The sequence below is a fragment of the Athene cunicularia genome, assembly GCF_003259725.1.
Source record: "Athene cunicularia isolate RWA chromosome 2 unlocalized genomic scaffold, athCun1 chr2_part1, whole genome shotgun sequence".
Lineage (NCBI taxonomy): Eukaryota > Metazoa > Chordata > Aves > Strigiformes > Strigidae > Athene > Athene cunicularia.
In genome coordinates this window covers 90,564,597-90,586,145 of record NW_020799095.1, presented here as the reverse complement: position 1 = coordinate 90,586,145, position 21,549 = coordinate 90,564,597, and the positions used below count along the sequence as shown (strand labels likewise).

The 21,549-nt window shown below is 39.7% G+C and overlaps 1 long non-coding RNA gene across 1 annotated transcript; it reads right to left on the bottom strand.

Moving 5' to 3' along the window:
- Positions 1 to 135: 135 nt before the first annotated feature.
- LOC113476757 lies at positions 136 to 21,188 on the bottom strand. Its single transcript, XR_003397776.1, has 2 exons — positions 21,095 to 21,188; positions 136 to 234 (listed from the first exon to the last, which is right to left on the bottom strand). It is a non-coding gene; the product is annotated as an uncharacterized LOC113476757 (long non-coding RNA).
- Between the last annotated feature and the right edge of the window lie 361 nt (positions 21,189 to 21,549).

Genomic DNA, 21,549 nt, shown 5'->3' with positions numbered 1-21,549 from the left:
GTAGCGACAACCACAGTGTTAACCTTTCCTTTTTCAGAAGTTAAATGCCTTCTGATTCAGCTCTCAGTTCTCATTTTTATGTTCTTTCTGCTTTATAGATATATTTTTATTTATATCACTCTGGCTGTTGTTTTATTTATCTATTACCAGAATGATTTTAGCCATTGTATGGTGTAGTCAAAGCCTGCTCCTACACAGTGATGTCCATCTGCAAGACCTGCTGCAGACCGTTCTCTGAAAAAAGACAGAAATTATAATTTATTATTTTGCTAAAAAGTACTTCAGTTACTTGAAACTGCTAGGGGTTGAAATCGACTCTTGAACATGAAGCCAGCACAAAGCCTAAGTGCTTAAGCTCATTTTAAGGATATAAGTGCGATTGAAGTGGTTGCAGGGGATTGGTGCTAGTCCTCCACACAGGAGAGAAGCTGACCATGTGTGAGCACTTCAGGAAATCACACCAGGTTCTGATTTTCCCCCAACTTTCAGCAACTACACTAATAATTCTACCAGGCCCTTGCAGTCACACTACAGATCGGGACTGTTTCACTTTGTCTAAGTAATCACAGACAAGTAAAAACACTCTGGGTTATGGTAGAAGCTCAAGTCATCAGAAATACCTCTTAATAATTTTAGGGTCATAATTGTCCAAAAGGAAACAAATCCTCAAGGTAATTTTAGGGAAAGGAAAGACGGGGTAGATTCATCTAATCCACTTCTACTAAAGCTTTAAAGACTACTCTACTTTCTGCCTTTGCTTGAAACCAGATCTCCCAAACATCCCTGCAGTGACTGGTGTGACTGGTTAGGACCAAGCCTACTAGTGTAGAAAAAGTACTTTTCTTTTTTTTTGTTCAGTCAGTAAGCCCTGTCAGTATTAAGTTGCAAAAGGTAGACAGAGAAGGGGGGCGGGGGGGAGAAGAGGGTTTTTTTCCAGTGTGGAAAAAAACTCAGAAGCTTCACTGCATCTGTTTACTGCTTTATTCCTGAATTTCTAAAACATTGGCAGATTTAAAGAAGGGCCAGATAGTATTGGAAGAGATCATGAATAGTCAGTACTAGTTTGGTCAGATCAGTCAGACCACAAAGCCTTGCCAGAGTCACTCCTCCCTTAGAAATTTTTGAATCTATATTTAAACATCCTTGATCTGGCCACAAGAGACATGATAGGGCTGACAGCAAGGGAAGACAGGCAAGGAGGAAATTAGGGCTTCCAACAGAAGGGGGGGTGGGACAGCACTTCTAGAAAATCTGGGCTCTTTGGACATAATTGTCTGGCAGTGTGTAGGTATTACTAAAACCCAGGATTATTTCCAACACTACATCATCATATCCACTACTGCTGCCTGCCAGTGTGTTAGTAGTAAATCTGAAGAGCCAGAAAAATAAGTGGAGCCTGTCTGCCTGCAATGAGGGTCTGGCCTCCACTCCGCAGCAGTCAATGCCTTTCTCAGAGAATTAAATTATCTGCTAAATATCTAAAATATTCCTGGGAGAATAAATGCTCTTTGCTTAATTTCTGGGGGTGGAAGGTGGGACAAGGCTGGGATTTGAAGAGAACAGCTAGTGTATAAATGGAAGGCAGAGCGCTCCTGAAAATGAAAGACCCGGTCATCATTGCTACACCAGCTTCACCAGCAGCCAGTCCTAACCTGGCAGTGGTGCACACTTTGTGCTTTTCTTTCTCCCCTGGCATAATAAAACTGCTGTGAGACTTGGTAGAAACTCTTTCCACTTGATTCTCTGAGGTTGTCACACACCATGTTAAGATCTCATGGGTGGGAAAACCAGTTCTCCAAACCCAGCCCTAGAAAGACTTGCCAATAGGAAGGATGGTCAAGAAGATGAAGCAACATACAAATATAAAATCTAGTCATCTTTTGATAAAGGAGAGAAAGCAAAGCTCAGACCAGAGTCAAGTCCATAGGCTTGAGAGTTCAAACAGGAAATCTGCCAGTTTCTGAAGTCTAGCTTATAAGGAAACATTTTCCTGATTTTTAACAACAGGCATTTTACCATCTGATCACAGGCTCTCTCTTGCATAGTATCATCACAGGTGAAAAGACAGGCTGGGACAAATTTAACCAAAATTAAGCCTACTCTTGGCATTTCAGATGACCCTTCAGGATAAACTGCTAATTCAGTGCTGGAAATAAGTTAATCTTTGACTTTTCTTTTTTTTTTTTTAAGCAAACTTTTCACTTCTATTTTCCAGCTGAGGCTAAAATTTGGAGTCCCAAATTACCGCAAAGTATAATTACTCTTTATAGCACAACCAACCCAAGTGTCAAGAGGAATTTTTTTACAGAAAAAATCCCTAGGCATTTTAATATCTACTAGTATACAGTGGGCATAAACTATAGCTATGATGGAAGGGATGGGAAGTTCATTAGAGCCCTTTTGGGTCTGTTCTACAGGGCAAATTGGGCCATATTGTGTCATCAGTTTTAATCACAATTTCCCATTGATCCCAGTGACAAGTTTTGCTTTAAAATCAATGTCACACTACTGTCCTTGCATAGTGCAGTCGGAAGTGTTAAGGTAGGTACTGAACTGGACACCAGCCGCCATGGTGGAGACCATCTGACACAACAGCAAACTCTGTAATATACCAGCTGTAGATGCTGGTGCCATGTTGCCCATACAAGTGGTTACCTTCCTAGAACCGTCAACAAAAGAAAGGCATATCTTTGCAAAGCATCTATCCGTGATGTACTGCTTTTTGGCTGGGATAGTTCATTTTCTTCATCCTAGCTGGTACGATGCTTCTTTTAAACTTCTAATGAAAAGAACGTTGATAACACATTGATGTATTAGCTACTGCTGAGAAATGCTTACACAGCATCAGGACCTTTACTTATTCTCACACTGCCTCTCCAGAGATTAGGCTGCTGGGGATGCACAAGAAGTTGGGAAAGGACACAACCTGGACAGCTGTCCTCAACTGACCAAAGGAATATCACATACCATATGATGTTTTGTTCAGCAATAAAAGCTAAGGGAGAAGTTTTCAGGGACTGCGTGGTCAGATGGTGGAGAACAATTGTGGGTGGTTTTGCATCCTCTGCTTTTACTTTTTTTTTTTTTTAAAAAAAAAAAAACCCAAAACCAAAAACCTGCCTATATCTCAAACCACAAGTTCTCAGACTTGTACCTTGTGATCCTTACCCCCATCCCATGGGCATGGGGTGGGGAAGGTGGTGAGCAATTAGTTGCATAGGGCCAAGCTGCCCACTGGGGTTAACCCACATGTGGCTAGGTCTGTCACATTTCTCTGGGCTGACCAGAACACTCCCAAGGGAGCCTCTTAAAGAAATGATCATGATCCCTTACTCTAACAGGCACCATACAGCACTGTCTCCAGTATTCAGACTAGGATGTTTATTCCAGAAGCCCACAACTTCTTCAGTTTCCAGGCTCCATTTGTTCCCATTCTTTTTCACTGGTTTGCGCACTGAAATCAACCTTCAATTCAAACAGCTTTTCTCCCATATTGGTATTTCTGCCCCCTCACACAGGAAATAAATTTCTTGATCTCTATTTGAAGGCCAAGCAAATCAAGCTCTTCTAACTTTCTCTCATTTCATGTGCTTTTCTTCCAATCAACCTAGTAGCCATCCTCTCAACTCTATATTCACTTTCTTAAACATGGAGGACCACAGCTCCATACAAGACTCTAGATGAAGTTATCTGTCTGCATAGTCCTATGAAAAATAATAAAATTATACACATGGGAATTCTTAGCACAGTAAAAATCATAGCAATAGAAAGCAGTTCTTTCACATCTCTTCTTCTTAGCATGGCTGATTTTTTCTATGAGAGTGATGGCAGGCACATGAAAAAAAAAACTAAGTGACTGAAACCTGGAACTACAAGGAAGGTTTTTAATAAGTATTTTGCTTGGTATAATTGCAGTGGATATTAACTAACAGCTATACTTCCTCACAGAAAAATTATGTTTTGAATAAGCTTAAAATAGAACTTTCCACTGAGAACATGGTAGTTACGGAACAGAGCAGGATTCTTGAGAATTTTGTAAGTCATCAAAGAGACTCCCAGGAAAGCTACAAGATAAATGACTTGTGGAGAACAAGAACTTCATGCCAGTTCGATGCAACTGAAATCTAATAAAGCCCTTTTGAGGGTCCTGTATCAACACACCTAAAGATAAGTCCCATTTTCAAAGAAAAACACTAACATATCTCATATATGTGGGGACACGTTGTTCAGCCCTTTAACATTACTATTACTACTTACTAGTATGGAATCATAAGAACTGAATGGGAAAATTTTCACCACTCTTACAAAACCTCAGATTTGAAAAATGCTTCAGCTGCACTATAAGAACAAAACCAAGAAACTCTGAAGACCTAAATTTAAAAACAAACAAACAAACAAACAAAAAAACCCACACCAAGCCAACAAAACCCAACAACAAACCAAAAAACCTCTCATCCCTTCCACCCATCCCAAACCCCCTGCTAGAGCACTCATCCAAGAGGTGGCTGAGCTGGTTCTAACCCACATTCTCTCTTACCATACAGCAGGAGCAAGGAAGTACTACCTACCTCCTCCAGGGAGGCCTCACAATACCTTCCCAACAACTATGTCCCTTCAGAACTGAGCATTGCAGGCTGAGGCTATCCTCTGAGTCAGAGGAGGTGATTAAGCCCTGATTTCATTCAGCCAGAGCAGTGGCTTAATTAAGGTCTCTTACTTCATGGGTATAGCCTATGAACACCAGACCATGGGGCTCTCAGGGGTGTAGCTTGCTCTAAAATGAAGTTCTGAAGCCAAGAAACTTTTCCTAACACCATCTTTTTGAAATGGCTATACTTTCTGCCTCCAAAGTGTGTTTTCAGTGAAACAGCATTTTTCAGTGAAAGTATTTTTATTGAAAGAGCTCTTGGTTAGCTTTGATGAGCATGTTGTACCATGGATGGTGCCTCCCATATAGAAGAAGCTAAAGGATAAACTGAAAGGAAGTTTCCAGCCACATTTTACTCTGCTCTCAGGATCTCTTTCATTCCTTACTGGCCTTCTCAGGCAGATTGACAAAAATCACTGACTTTAGCAGAAGCCAGGGAAACTCTCATAGTTCTCAGTGCCAGATTTCACTACCTTAACTCAAGCTGACAGACCCTTGCTCTAGACAAAGTCCTGTTCTTTTTACAGTCTGGGCTCCCTCTGCTACCCCTCTTCATGTGGGACAGCTCTGGATCTCCTCCAGCTGGACAGTTTTCCTGTCTGGTTTATGCAAGAGGAGGGACTATGGCCTTGCCCGCTCCCTTCCCCACTTGAGGCTCCTTTGTTCCCAAGAACAATTTTGCCTAGTTCTTGCACGAGCTATATAAGATTGCAGTTGCCCTGAGAAGCCCTTGCCACCACAACTGTCTTTATTTTTTGTTTATGGCATTTGTTGCAAATGTTATTCCTAAATCCTCATTTATTTCTGCAGCCCACAAACTTGATAGCATTAGCACTGGTGTTCTTTCTAGTTTAATATCTTTTCAGCCTGAACTGTTTCTCTGTAGAAAAAGAGACTCTCACAAACCTTTGAGGATGTGCTTGATGCCTACTACTAATGCTTAGGGGTTAAGACTTTGTGGCAAACACCTGCCAAGTCAGCTCCCAGTGCTACTTACATAAATATGCTTTTGTTCTTAGAATATGTTACACCAGGTTTCATAAAAGCACCCGTGCACAGCTATAAAAGATTTAAAAGATATAAATAATAACCTAGGAGTCATTTAAAGTTAGGATCAGCAAATTTCAAGGAAGGGATCAACCAACTTTGGTAATTTAACAACTGTTTAAAATACATTAGCAATATCTGGTTTAATCTTATTGTAATTTATAAGCTATGAGGTTTTGTAAGAAAAGAAGTCACAGTGATATAGGAACATGAGAAATTAAGTAAAAGCCTACAAGTGAGTTTTTTAAAGAAAAAGCTTATCATTTTACAGAGTTGCTAAAGACACATGGGCATACACATAAACAAACAAATGAGCATACAAAAATATGTATAAAAGCATTTCAAATAACAACAGATGGGTGGTTTGAAAAGGAGCAGATACATTTAATTTGTCCCTTTTCTATTCTGTGCAGCAGTATTAACAAAGAGCAGGTACTCAGAATTAGCACATAGACATTGTTCATGCTTGAAAAAGAATCAAGTCAGCCCATAGTACCCCTAGTCAAGGAAGACATGTAAGGAAGTGATTCATTGTATGCATACCTAATGTCTACTTGCATATGTACCTCATTATGTCGTGTCTGGGGGTTCAGAACTTTTTTCAGCTTTTGTTACATGCTTTATTGCTGCTAAGAGGTTGGTGCATGGAACACTGTCCCTGTGAAAGAAGCCAAAGTGAGACCTGTTCAGTCTCCTATCCAAACTTGAGCAGAACCATTTGTTTAGTGAGGCCAAAACTGCTTAACATCCTAGAAAATACTGTGTAAAGAAGCTTCTGAAAACAAAACAAGGTGGCCATACACAAGGTGTTCCCCAGTGAGGTTAATTTTCAACCCACCTGGATCACTTAGAAGCCAAAGCCCTCATCAGTAAAGTGATTCAAGGCATATCTGTCTACACAATGGAGAGCAGAGCTGGCCTTCTGCTCTAGGAAGGACTCCCTGGATCAGCAGCTGGAGTAGAAAAGCCTCATGAGACCGGGCAGGTACCTGAGAGGAAGACCTGAGTAGCTCTGACAGGCACCATGCTTTCATGTGCTGCCCGGTGCCACGGGGCCAGGTGTGTCCAACAGCACCTGGGCAAGACCCAATGCCCTGGGTCTGCTGCCCAGCACAGACTTTTCTTGGCAACCTGTTGCCAGTGGCAGCCAATGTGACATGGACCCATCAGCACAGCTTCTGCTTTCAAAAGTGGTTTCATAGATGGTCATATATTTTCGTTGCTTTTTAAAAGTTTTCAGTTTAAAACAAAAAAATGGCCTCTCTGCACTGGAATTAAACTAGGAAAAACTAGTTTAAGGATTGTCATGCATTGTAGGGGCTTAATTAGTGTCTTTCTCTTGCTTCTTCCCCCTCTCTCATAACAATAAAACTAATTGAAATCTCAAGTATGTAAGATATTCATGGAAGAAATAATGTTCTTCAGTTTCAAATTCTGTTTTAAAAGCATTTTCCATTCTTACAGGGCTTTATTTTACAAATAATGCTGAAGCTAAATCTATTCTTTCAATATAGTGTTTATGATTTAGGTAATCAAACAGAATCTTTAACATCAGAAACCATGGAATCTATACCTGTTTCTCCTGTGTGTCTCTGAATATTTTTTTTCCCTTTTTGAGCTCCTTCTCTATTTTACCCTTCATCTGTTCAGACAAAGTTCTGTATGGTAGGGAGACTTTCTGCACCCCATTGTCCCATTCTTGGCTATGGATGCCAAGTCTTAACATAAGAGGTTAATTTGTATTCTGGGGGAAACAAACAAACAAACAAACAAACAAACAGCAAGAAAGTTTAATACAAAACCACCATTATACAAATGGGCTTGGGGCTGCCCAAGAGGAATATCAATATTATTAAAGGAAGGACTTGCCTTGTATTATATGTTTCCCATTCAAAAAAATCCTTCATAGAATTCTGCCGAGCTCTAAAGCTACAGCAATATAAAATAAACAAAGTTGTGCAATGTCAATAAGAATAGAAGATAGTAAAGAAAGTAATACTGAGTGCAAAACTAGCAGTGCACACTCCACATTTTTTAAATGTACAGATTTGCAAGGGAATATAATATTCATGAAAGGAAGATACTAATAGCTTTGGCTTTTGTGGGACTCAGACTGCTGAGAACATCTCAGGATTGGCCCCTGGAGTTCAGGAAGACACAGAACAAGTTGCCTAACACGGCTCTGCCAGTGCACTTCAAATCTGACCTGGAAAAACCCTGGCAGTTTTTGTCCTGAATCTCTCTGGAGCAGAGTCTGCCAACTGTACCAGACTGCAAGGTAGTTTAATGATGTGGACAAACGGGCATTTTATTTCTCCTGTGCTCGTCTGGGAAAATTTGGAAACCATACATTGTAGTACCTTTCAGTGTTTCTGCAAACTGAATAGGGAGCTTTCCAAGGTGTACAATAAATTGCCAGAGGGTCAGCAACAAGACAAAACCTTGCAGCCTCTTATTGATAGTTCATTCACACATAAACCAGAAATGATCCTTTATAAATACATTTGAAAATGCAGGAAAATTGCTTTTTTTGCTGATATTTAGAAATAAAATTTTCATCTGATGTATTCATAGCCTGAAAAGACTACAAATGTAAGAAAGGACTTAGTTCAGCTCATAGATATTGATGTCTGTCAATTAGAATATAGAGGAAATGTTTCAAAAAGAAACTGAACTCCATCCTCCCCCTCCAGCATCGACTGTTTTCTACATTTGACCATATATCACTTGATTACTCTTATCATTCCCAGAAACTACAAACTATCCTTTCCCAAACATCATAGTTTATAAGTTAGACAAGAAATAGAAAAAGGCAGAATCCAAAGGTACTCCTATAGCTTTTATAGTCTTACAAAAGATAAGATCTCATCAACTGAAAAAGGATACTGTCTATTCCTGAGCACAGTTTTCTAGTCAATGCCATTTTACATGCTGCCTTCTCATAATGGATAGTCCTTTCACCAAAAAATAATTCCAAATATTGCTTGTTTTTACAATTTGCAAATTATTGTGTGAATATTTCTCTCTGTTGTAAGGGGAGCTCTTTGCAGTAGTCACACTTCCCACTAAAAGTAATATTTTCTATAGAACATGCTCATAGGACAAGGTGGTTCAGATCTATCCTCACAACCTGGAAGATCCTTGCTGTTCATAACGGTGAAAATTTTCTCTTTGGAAATCTTTTCAAGTGCAAATACACACTTGCCATTCAACAGCCATATGGGCAGGTCACAGGAAAGGGAGCTCAGCTCATTCAAACAAGTGTTCTTTTCCCTTAAGCCATATTTCTTAAATTTTAATGTTAAATTAGTGCTATTTTATGGATGGTCACTAGGAATGACAAATTTTTTCTTGTCCTTCTGCTATCTGTTCTGGCTTTCCCAGTGCATGGAATTATATTAGGGAATATATTGTCCTGGCAGGAAGATGGATTCAGAGATTCAGTAACCTTTCCCAATTTGTGTCTTGTTGGAGTTCATACATATAAAATTTATTTTTATTACACATATATTTAATCTACCTTAATATTTTTAAGATGCCCACATGTTGCTACTGTAACATTCTCTCTTTATTGAACCACTGACTTACACTGATATCTGTCCTATAAATATCTTGTTGGTGCTACCATGACCTCAGCCACACAACTGATGTGTTGCCCTGCTTCACCTGCTCATTCCAGGAAGCAGAAAGACTGAGGTAAGACCAGCTCTGAACATAAGCACAATTCACATGTACTGGGTGCCCATTACAGGAGCACTTGTGAAACGCACATTTTTTCCTATGCTGCTAGCGCAGCTCTAATGGTCAAGGAGAGCAGAGACATTCAGACAGCAGCTGCTGGTATGGCAAGGGAATGTACCTTTTTGGGTGCAGATGCCACCTCTGCTGCACACCTCCTGCAGTCAGTGAGGGAATCCAGGGCCTCCTCACATGCACATTCACACATGTACACAGATGCGCTTTTTCTTGGGGCTCTGTCTTTGCCCCATTTTTCCTCCTCTCTAGACCATAGTTTCTCACCACTGGATCAGCAAAATTTTTGCTTCACTGAAAAGCTTTGATTGGCCTAAAAACCCCTGTTTTGAAAATCAAAGGTACAAAGTCATTTTGCCATTAGTTCTGTTGCTGTCCTTGAGACCATCACTACACAGGACTGGGAAATGCGTGGAGGGATTCATGTATGATAATGCTGACATTCAACTCTATGACTGAACCAACTAAAGACAATCTCCAAACACTACTTCAATGATTAATCAGCTGTACATTCACACAGAAATATTTGATGTACTGCTCTATGCACCAAAGTCTTTTATTGTATAGTCAAAGGTTATTTGGAATTTATCCTTCCCCACAAAGCAGGAGCTCACTACTATTAAGCAAAATTCAACCTGGAGGGCAGTGAGTCTATGCAAAGAATATGGAGTGTTTTGATTCCAAAAAGTACTGAGAAGTAGGTTTGGGACATAGATTTAGGAAAGATTGTATCAGCCTTTTAAATTAGTCCCCCACAGCCACAAGCATCTAGTGTGTATGTAGTCCAGAAGGATCACAAGAACATCTATTCCTCCTGTCTCTATACACCACATATCTTAATGTGTTATAAAACATCTGAAAAAGGCCAGAAGTCACAGCTGTAAATTGCCATGGGAATGTTGCCATTATGATGGATCCCTGTGATAGCACAAAATTTTCTCTTCTACTCATCTTTCTTCAGATGGACAGCTGCTTTAAAACTTAAGCATACATCTTCAGCTCAAGGAAAGGAAAGAAATGAAAGTCAGACAAATACTAGGATTACACTGCAAAGGTAGACTCAAACAAAGCCCTCTTCTACAATTCAGAATCTCTGCTCCCTGTTTTGTTGTGGAAGAACTGTCATATATTTTCTTAGTTCTTGTTAAATATGTCTCACAGGAAAATAAACACATACTTTTAATGAAAAATGTGCTTTTCCAAAATATAATAATTAACTTCCATCTTTGATCTCTGAAAGGAAGTTTTAAGTATATCTAGCCTTATGATTACACACTGCATATCTCAAAAGATTTCTGCATTTTCATAAAGCACATGGACTCTAAATCACTGAAGGGCAGGAGTATTTCACAGTCCAAATCCCCCTGGCACCCATAGATTATATAGCACTCCAGCTCCTACCATGCTCATGTGGCTGTGTTTCTTTCCCAAAGTAGATAGGAAATGCATACCTGGTACCAGGACTCTGGTCCAGTGTTGAATACATTCTCCTGGAGGTTACATACAGCCAGTTTCTTACAGGGAAACCCATAAACAAGTTGATTTTTGAAGACCCGGACACACCTCTTTAGGCTTGCACAGCATTTCAAGCTGCAGCTATGCAAGATATATAACTTTTGATGACACAATAGAATGATACTGCTGTAAAATGAAAGGCAGGTCCTGCCTGACAAACCTGATCTCCTTCTATGACAGGGTGACCTGCTTATTTGATGGGGAAAAGGCTGTGGATGTTGTTTACCTTGACTTTAGTAAGGCCTTTGACACCATATCCTACAACATTCTCCTGGCGAAACTGGCTGCTCTTGGCTTGGATGGGCACACGCTTCACTGGGTAAAAAACTGTCTGGATAGCCGGGCCCAAAGAGTGGTGGTGAACGGAGTTAAATCCAGTTGGCGGCCGGTCACGAGTGGTGTCCCCCAGGGCTCGGTGTTGGGGTCACTCCTGTTTAACATCTTTATTGATGATCTAGACGAGGGGATCGAGTGCACCCTCAGACAGTTTGCAGATGACACCAAGTTGGGTGGGAGTGTTGATCTGCTCGAGGGTAGGGAGGCTCTGCAGAGAGACCTGGACAGGCTGGAGCCATGGGCTGAGCCCAACTGGAGGAGTTTCCATAAGGCCAAATGCCGGGGGCTGCCCTTGGGCCACAACAACCCCCAGCAGTGCTACAGGCTTGGGGTGGAGTGGCTGGAGAGCTGCCAGTCAGAGAGGGACCTAGGGGGGTTGATTGACAGGTGGCTGAACAGGAGCCAGCAGTGTGCCCAGGGGGCCAAGAAGGCCAATGGCATCCTGGCTTGTGTCAGCAATAGCGTGGCCAGCAGGGACAGGGAAGGGATCTGACCCCTGTACTCGGCACTGGTGAGGCCGCCCCTCGATTCCTGTGTTCAGTTTTGGGCCCCTCACTACAAAAAGGACATTGAATGACTCGAGCGTGTCCAGAGAAGGGCAACGAAGCTGGTGCAGGGTCTGGAGCACAGGTCGTACGGGGAGCGGCTGAGGGAACTGGGGGGGTTTAGTCTGGAGAAGAGGAGGCTGAGGGGAGACCTCATCGCCCTCTACAGCTATCTGAGAGGAGGTTTCAGAGAGCTGGGGATGAGTCTCGTTAATGAAGTAACAAGCAATAGGACAAGAGGGATTGGCCTTCAGCTTGCACCAGGGAAGGTTTAGACTAGATATCAGCAAGTATTTCTTTCCAGAATGGGTTGTTAGGCGTTGGAATGGGCTGCCCAGGGAGGTGGTGGAGTCCCCATCCCTGGAGGTGTTTAAGGGTAGAGTTTATATATCGCTGAGGGATCTGGTGTAGTTGGGAACTGTCAGTGTCAGGTTAATGTTTGGACTGGATGATCTACAAGGTCTTTTCCAACCTAGATGTTTCTGTGATTCTGTGAGAGTCTTTAACATCCTTGGTTTTCATTCTTGCTATAAATAATTTGGGACCAGAAATTGGTAAGGCACAAGTGTTTCAGTGACTTCATAGATAACTGGTTACCTAAATGGTAAAAATTTCCCAGTCTTGAAAAAATTCTGCAGTGACCAATAGTCTTCTTTTACTTCCACAGCCTTAATATTGAAACCCACTCTATTTTGGGAACCCCAAGAAATTGATCTTCAAACTATCAGTTCAAACCATGTTGACAATGACAAGCTGAAAAACAATGTATGAAGTGAGACACTGGTCTTACTCATTTTCTTATTTGTGAAGTCTTTTACATCATAAAACCATTAGGAAAAACCTATATTAAGTTAACATACTAATGATACTGTCAGATAAGTGCTGAAGATTTAGGAATTCTTCAACCATCCTGGAAATTGCCTCTAGAAAAGAGGTGAGAGAGTAAAAATGTTTCTGTACTGAGGGTGTTTCAGGCTCAAAAGTTAGAAAAGAGTCAACAGTCAGGCACATTGTGCCCACCTGTCTCTCTTTCTAGAAAATGTAGTTTTTCTTTCTTTTTTGAAATGAAAGAAAAATTTTGGCTTTACAGTATTTGAATTCATGTGGTCTAGTGATTTATCATCAGGAAATATGTACTTCTACCCTAACACTTAATGTGTTAATTCTAAGACTCATAGACTATTATTTTAGCAATAACAATTTTATAGTGATTCACTTTCGCTAAAAAAATTTCACTGTGCTCAGTTTTGAAATGCCAGAGTTGTTTGAATATCTTGCCTCTAAGTTCTCTAGGTCTCTCTTCTATATGTATTATAGTTGCTCATACACACATTCCCAAGCCTTAAAAATACTTCAGAAAATATATATAGGGTTGTAGAACCGAGACAGCTCAACTCTGTTTAGTTAGCAACCATTTTACCTTCACCACAGGGAGAGCTATGGTACTAAAAGCTAATAACACAGAGGTTATTTACATGGACAGCTTGCTGGGACCAGGAAAATTGCACTTACATGAAAAGTTTGTTTTTCCTAAGGTCTAACATTAAAGCTCAGTTCTTTTCTTTTTTTTTTTCTTTTTTTTTTTTTTTTCCTTTCCTTAAACCCCAGTGGAAAACAAGCTTTTACTGTGAAAGTAATCCAACCAGATATCTTCAAAATCTTAATAGGCAAAGTGGATTGACCTCAGTTCATCTTCATGGAGCTTAGGACAAATTGATCAATTTACTTCCTAAATAATTACCATTTGAATGTTGATTTTACCTTCCTAAGATTAGCACATTAAAAAGCCTGTATTCAGGAATGCTAATGCAATGCAGTTCTGCACACACACAGAGACTCACAAGAAACCCAATATATTCTTTATATAGACAAGCTTCAACTGATTCTGGGTAATGAGGATTTACTTATTCTTTTGTTGAAGAATGAAAAAAAAAAAACCACCAAAAAAACAGAAATAAAACAGAGAAATGGATATGCTTAGAGCTCTGGAGGGAAAGACTTAATTTAGCATTCAGATTTTTGAGGTTAGGCATTAAGATTCTATGGATGCAACAACTGCAATCCAAACTTTATCTGTTTAAAACAAGCCCATGGAAGAAAGCAAGCAAGAAATGATTCATATGTCAGAGGAGGCATCTAAAATGGGAAAATTAGAACACATTCCAATTATTTCATAAAGGTCACAAGTTGTCTAGTTAGACTCCAATGGAATATATTGATTGAGCAATAACTTTGGAAGTTTACTTGTCATAAATGGCACTTTTTGATTCTCCAAATGAGTCAAGCATTTCGGCCCCCCTACACTCTCGGGTAGGTATCTGTTCATTTCAGTGAATGTTGGGCTAACTTAACTGACGTGGTTGGAGTTTTCCAGCTGGATGAAGACTCAGCAGTTCAGACACTTAACCATACCTAGATAGGCTCCATTCCTATAATCACCCTCCTTGACAGTCATTTTCTTCATTGGGAAAAGCTTTCTCTGCTACAGTGGATGCTGGCAGATCTCCCTCAGCATCTTGAAGGAAGAGGAGCAGAAGAATTTGCTCTGGTTTGGCATCAGCTAGAGCATCTGCCCCTCTGAATGTGCAGCAAATGAGAAAAGTTAAAAAATATGTATCTCAATTTAATGAAGAAATTATTTTTTCTCTTCTGCATCCCTGTCTCAGTTTCTCCCATTTCTTTTGGTAACAAAAGCTTTCAATTTTTCATTGCAACATTTTGCATTCTGATTCCTCTCCATGTATGTTACCAACATGAATGTTGTTTATATCTCCCCATTCATCATCTCTTGGCATTTGTCTCTCCTGGAAATTCTCCATGACAACTTTAATATCAGTTGCTTTTTCTACACTGTTTCTCATAAGAAAGCTTATGTCTTTCTGTGCTTCTTTTTAAAGGTTTCTGAGTTCTGATTCAAATATATCACCCAGAAGCCCATTTTTCCCCTGTCTGGAACAGATATAAAGTCTGAGGGGTCCCTCAAAATCAGTACAATCTGATGAATTCTGTTTATAGCCAGTCACTGCAAGATGGGTTTTTAACTGTCCTTTATCCTGAATTTTTTAGAATTCCCACAGACAGATCACAGAGACAGTAGCTGGGCTTGTCATAAAACTCACAAATGAGTTATAGCCCATCTAGGTTCACTTGCCTTCTCTGGCTTATAAAAAAAAAAAAAAAAAGCTTAAGAAATATTGTTAATTGTTTTAAAAGATTGGGTTTTTTTAAATGGGAAATGGAACTGGCTACCCTCAGTATTTGGATCAATTCAAAATCATGGCAAAGTTGTCCAAGAGTTGCCAACTGATGACATGAGTTAAGTCAGTTTGTGGTGTCAGTCTAGGCTTAGAGAGACAAATGCCCATGTTACAAAAAGCCACTAAATATAACACCAATGAATGTTTAATCAGATTAAAGTTTGAACAGACATGGAGATTCAACTAGTCTGTAAAGTTATGTTTCCAGGTTGGAAAAATGAGTCCATGACATGGAAAAGCTGAGCTTCGCTAAAGCTATTGGTTGCATTAGAGGACTTTAGAGGACTTCAGGTTTTGGTGCCTTTGGCCTGACTCCCTTTCACAATTATTTTACTATCAAAAATAACTGGAGAAATGTACACTAAGCACTTACATCTTGATGGTTTGCTATGAGCACTGCACATTCTGTGCATATGTACATATATATTGTGTGAGTGGTTTTATCCTTTTGTTTTTAATTACCAGGGGCATCTTCCTTGTCTGGATTGTCTTCTCTCTTTTATGTTTTCAGTACTAGTAGTATTTCATATAATGCAATAAATTTTTTTAAATGCCTATCATGCATTACAAATGAAGATTACTAAACAGGTTAGTATTAAAGAATTGCACATACTCTGAACCTGTCAGTTAACCAAAATGCCTTGCACCTTGGAAGAATTCATGGTGAATAGAGAGAAAAGTGATTACAACTGAGGCAGAGTTTTAATTTTATTTTTTGTATACTTAATTAATTATATTCGTATACAAGCTGGGTTAGTCAATATATGTATTGCAACTCCAATGGCTTCAAAAAGTATTTTCTTATTGCCCGTCTTGAAAATTCAAAGTTACTGTCCAAAATAGCTAAATTTGGCACAGGATTCAGTGCCATTGGCACACTTCAGTCCAACACACCAGGGAGTGTGATCTGGGGCTGTTAATGCTCCATCACAGACTTTCATCACCAGGTGAAAAAATCTATAAAGTGATTCCAAACTTAACCATTTTTCAGCCCAGGTTTCTTTGAGGATACTAAAGGAACAGAAGAACTAAAGATTCCAGTCAGGCACATGTTTCTGCCAGTCAGTGTTTGCCAGGGATGCTGGGGATATCTAGCTTTTTCTGTGTCTTTGGTCATCCACTGGCAGAGACTTCCCTCATTACTGTATCTACAAACACAACATTGCCATTGTATAGCAACATTACTGCCAGACATAAAGTGATGCAACAAGCAGCTGAACACATCTCATTAAATTAATTTTAATCCTGCTTCCTTTATAATATCCCAGCATCTTATCAGATCTTGTTTTATATAGCCAAGCATGCCATTTGTAGAAAATGTGTCAAATTTGGAGCAGATAGGCTGGTCTTAGTCCTAAGAAGTAATACACTGAGTGAAAAATGTTGAGAACCATTGATTTAGACAAATAGACTCTAAAGTGACATTTGTATTTTGCTATCATTACTATAAATACTTTGTCTTTTTTAGGGAAAGCTTTTCCTGGATGTTATTCTAAGAGGCTCAGTCACAGTGCTTTTGACCTTTTACTCTACACTACTCCATTAACATCCTGTGGAGAAATTCGCCTTATATATGTAATTGATGCATTTTATGAGACACAAATCAAAATAGATAGTCAAAAATAGATAGTATGGAACTCAGGAAGAGCTGCCTGCCTGAGTACTTCGTTGGCATATTGCCTATAGTTGATAGTGTCAACTCAACATATGGCCCTTCAAATGTACTGATGAATCCTCTTATGGGAATAAAGTAAGACTTGTCTGTGATGTGTTTAAAGTTTCAAAGCAGTCCAACAAATAAAGCAGGTTGTAGCTTTAGTGAGGAGGAGACCTTACAGGCTTGTGTGCAAACAGTACAGCTTTCTACCACAACTATTTTCTAATAATTTCTGCAGGCCAGTGTGAACAGCTTTGCACAAGACCAGAGTGATTGTTAAAATACTTACTGCTTGAATACAGCCAAAATATGTTACAAGCTGATTTAGCTGGATGAGTACTAAACTTGAAAAAAGACAGTTGTTAAGCTTGTTCCGAAGCTGTAGATGTATCCTCAAATTAGGGAGAACTTGAAACAGTGCAGAAAAGAAAGGATGGCAGAATTATGCAATTAAAATTCTCATCTAACCTCCTGAACAAGATCCAACAGCCACAGAGTGTCTGAAATTATATATTCAGTGTTCATATGTGGCAGTGATAGAGTAAAAGAATTTGTACTAGTTTGGCTTTTCACATAGATACGTAAAACAAACACAGTCTCCATGCCAAGAAGTGAAAGGGTATATGGCAGAGAACTAGGAAGACAGAGGCAGCTCATCTGAATAAAGTAAAGGGATGGTCACCTGACCCAAAGGGTATAGAAATGTCTGAAAGAATGACCCAGTCTCCCTTTTTAATGTTGCTATTCTTAAAATGAAGCAAACACTGCTGTAAAAGGGTTTTCTCTCTATTATTTTTGCTACTGCTTCTAGTGGTCCTCTCAGGCAATGAATACAACTTGAAGAAGGGCAGCCTGGTGCACAAATGTTCTCATTATCTTAAAGGGGTCAATGGTCAAAGGTGAAAAAAATTCATAGAGTAGTTATGATTAAAGGTAGGTTTTTAAATGCTTTTGATAAAGGCTTGTAAAACAGCCAAAAGAGATCCTGCAATTTTAATGTTAAGTGGCTTTTGTATTGGAAAAATGCCCAAGGGCCATGTCTAGCACGGTCACTTACAAATGACTGATGGGAGATCAATACAGACAGAGTGGGGATGCAGCTTTGTCACTGGGATATGTAGTTAGTATGTGATTAGCTTTAAGTAGCATTGACTTGGATGTAGATGGGCAGTAAGAGCTTAGTATCCAGTCAGCACGATAGCTGCTTGTATACAAAAGTTAATGAAAGAGGAAAACCACATTATCATTAGGCACCCAAAGGGGCTTCCCACACCCATTCAGGGATTTTAGGAGATCAGCCTGACAATGAACTGTGTAGAACTGTCAGTCCCAACAGCATTAACTTTGAATTTGGTTTTCCTTTATGAGGAGCAATCCCCTAGGACTTGGTAAACCACCTAGTTAAGTTCTATGTGCAACCTTATTATAGGGGAACAAGGAGGCCACTTTGCCTTTCTCAGAGTCAGAAAACCCTGTAAAATAAGCAAAAATAGAAACTAAAGAGTGGAGGGAGGAAATAAGGAGGTACTTTGAGGAAGGGATCCTCTGGCACTGATAACATGTTGCACTAAATCTCTGCTCCTTAATGTGGGGGTCATTATACTTAATCAGATCCAGAATATTTCACTAGGTATTTCACATTTCTTCCCCCTTTATTCAGATACATTATTGGTAAACAGGGATTTTAAAATGCATTTTATTGCATTCTTGATAAAGCATTTTTACCCAGTCATGTGGTAAGAGTTCCTATGACTAGAAGTTTTCAAGATGTAATTGGACAGGGTGCTAGTTGATCTCCTTGAGGTTCCCTTTCCCAAAAAGGTTGGACCAGACAATCTTTTGAGGTCCCTTCCAACCTGGGCTGTTCTATGATTCTGTCATTTTGCTAAGCAAAGAGATAGCACCTTCTTATTTCACAAACAACACACACGCAAAATGCAGACTTAGTGGGGGATGCATATTTTTAACTTACACATCTAAGATGTGACCTGATTTGCCTTTCTGGAGGGGGTTGTGTCTCCTTTTTTTTATAGGTAGCTCTGTATTGTATCTCTGTTAAACAGCAAAATAGCCTAAATTAGATCTTATTAATCCCCCTTGATATCAAATTATAAACTCACTCATTTGTTGCTCAAAAGAACAGACAATCATACTACTGAAGAGAGCATACCTATGAAACGGAGAACAAGAGTTAGTAATTTCAAGTGTTCTGATTAATATTTACTCCTTTTTTGCTACACAAAAAAGAATAAATCGCTCTCTGAAAAAGCATCTCCTATGCCATCTCCTGTGACCTCCTACCCTGCTACTCATAGTATTAAAAGGCTTGCCTCAATTTTAGTCACATGGTGTAAACTGAAATTATTTCATGGCTAACCTGATATTTCCAGGGCCATGGTGAAGCCAGAAATTTGTGGCCTAGGGCCATCACATGCCTTTCTAATGGACCCTCAGTACACAGTTAATTACAGGGAGAATTTGGGTATCCATCTGTCAAAAGCCACTGCAGCACAGCACCAGTCAGAAAGGCTCCTCGCTCAGCATCTTTGCTGCATTCAAACCTGGACACCCTTTCAGGATTCCTACTAGAAGTGGAGATGACCCAGAAGAGCCCAGAAGGCTTAATGTTGGGCAGTGCACATGTAAAATCTGGGGGCTTTATAACAACATGCATCTAAAATCATTACACCCCTTATTAGCAAACGATAGTGCACACATCATCAGCTAATTAAAACTGGGCCAAACTACTAATGGAGCCATAACCTGGGTCATTGATTCCCAAAGCATTTGTTCTTTTACTAAGCTAAAGGAGAAGCTCTGTAGTTCAAACAAGGCAAAATCCCTGCTATACTTAGTCCATCTTTTTAACTGTCTGAGCTCACTGTTGACTAAAGCTCTTCTGAGGGTATTGAACTGAGTTAGTAGCTCAGCCTTTATGACTGCGGTTATTTCTTGCCTTTTTGATTGCTCCTAAGTGAAATGTAAAAAACATTATTTATTAATATTTACAAGAAGGAGACAGAGTTTCTTCTCCAAAGAATCTACATAAGCATACTCAGAAGACAAAACAATCTATTCTTCAAATTACTTTGTACAATTTTTCAAAACTGAATAATTTGCCCAGACAAGATTTGGCTACTTATCAAAAGAAGCATGGTTGTCCAGTCATTTTCCAATAAGAACAGTAACATACTGATGTCTTCTGGAGTGCTGTGTTAAATGTGCACTCAGCTAACACTCAAGAGTAAATATACAGCCACAGCTGAGGCCTTCAACTCGACATTTCCAGGTTCACAAGTCCCAGACCTGTCACACATTTCCTCTTCGATCCTGGACAAGATATTTAATCTCCCAGTTCTCCATCTATATAACAGCTAATATATTAGTTGCCTTTAGTGCTATAGACTGCAGAACAAAAACAGTGTCCAATTACAGATATATTCAGTGCTGGATATGATGGAGATGTGTTGATAGTTGAGGCCTCCGAAAGCTGCTCTAACAAAAAGCAATCAGAAATTACAAATGGTGGTTTTGGCATGTAGCTTTCTGACTGTGTTTCTGTAGTCCTCTTAGTCAAACCCTCCTTACATGTGAAATCTGTCAGACCCCACAAGGCTATGAGGGCAGGTGAGGCTTGACCAAAGGTTTGTTTCCCTCTCCAGAGGTCTCTGGATGTATTTAAGAACCATGCTGATGTGACATTCCAGAAATTCATAGCTTTTGGAATAGTCCTGAAACTTTATAGCTTCGACACAGTGAAGGAGAATTTTTAATTTGGCCCTCAACTTCCATGGAAAGTATTCAATTTGTTTGCATGGTCATATATTTACCATACCAAGACTTTGTGTCTTAGAAATACAACGCTTGCCAATGAGTTGTTTCTCATGACCTGAGAAGCTAAGTGATGTCTAATATTGATCAGTGGTTCATACATTAATGGAAATAGCTAAATTGAAAAAGATCCTCTTTATACACACTGTGGCAAATCGTATCTGTTTGACTGGAGAGGGCAACCTTTTATTGAATTGCATAGTTGTTTGCTTTTAGTTGAGTTTATTCCTTTCTACAAAGGACTTTCCCCCTTTCTGAGTTCTTCTTCAAAAGAAGTGGTTTTTCTCTCTCTGCTGACCATATTTAATACATGCCTATCTTAATAGTGACTCTCAATTTACCTTCAATCATCCCCATGATGTAGGAAAAGCCAATTTGAGTTTCCTATGTCAATGAAGTATAGTGCAATATGGGACTAATTTATTCCTACCAACAACAGGCAAGACTACAATATCCTTTCATAGGCCTTTTGTCAGGGCTGAGGCTGCAGCAGGTTTATCTATACCTCTTTTCACCAGATGATACCCACTTCTGAAGTAGTGTTGCCTTCCTCAGGCCTGGGAGATGTTGCTTCATGTTGTGCCATAACCATCCCTTCTCTGGAAGAATTGTACAAAAGAAAAAATGAGTCTCAGCAGGTTCCTTCCCAAGTCCAGATCTATTGGCGTCTGACTATTTTACATCAGCATGCCTACATCGCCTATGTCCTTGCTTAACTCCAGTATACTGTCATGGTTGAACCCCAGTCAGCAGCTAAGCCCCACACAGCCACTTGCTCACTCCACCTCAGTGGGATGGGGAGAGAATCATAAGGATAAAAGTGAGAAAACTCATGTGTTGAGATAAAGACAGTTCAATAGGTAAAGCAAAATACACACACACAAGCAAAGCAAAACAAGGAATTCATTCACCACTTCCTATCGGCAAGCAGGTGTTCGGCCATCTCCAGAAAAGCAGGGT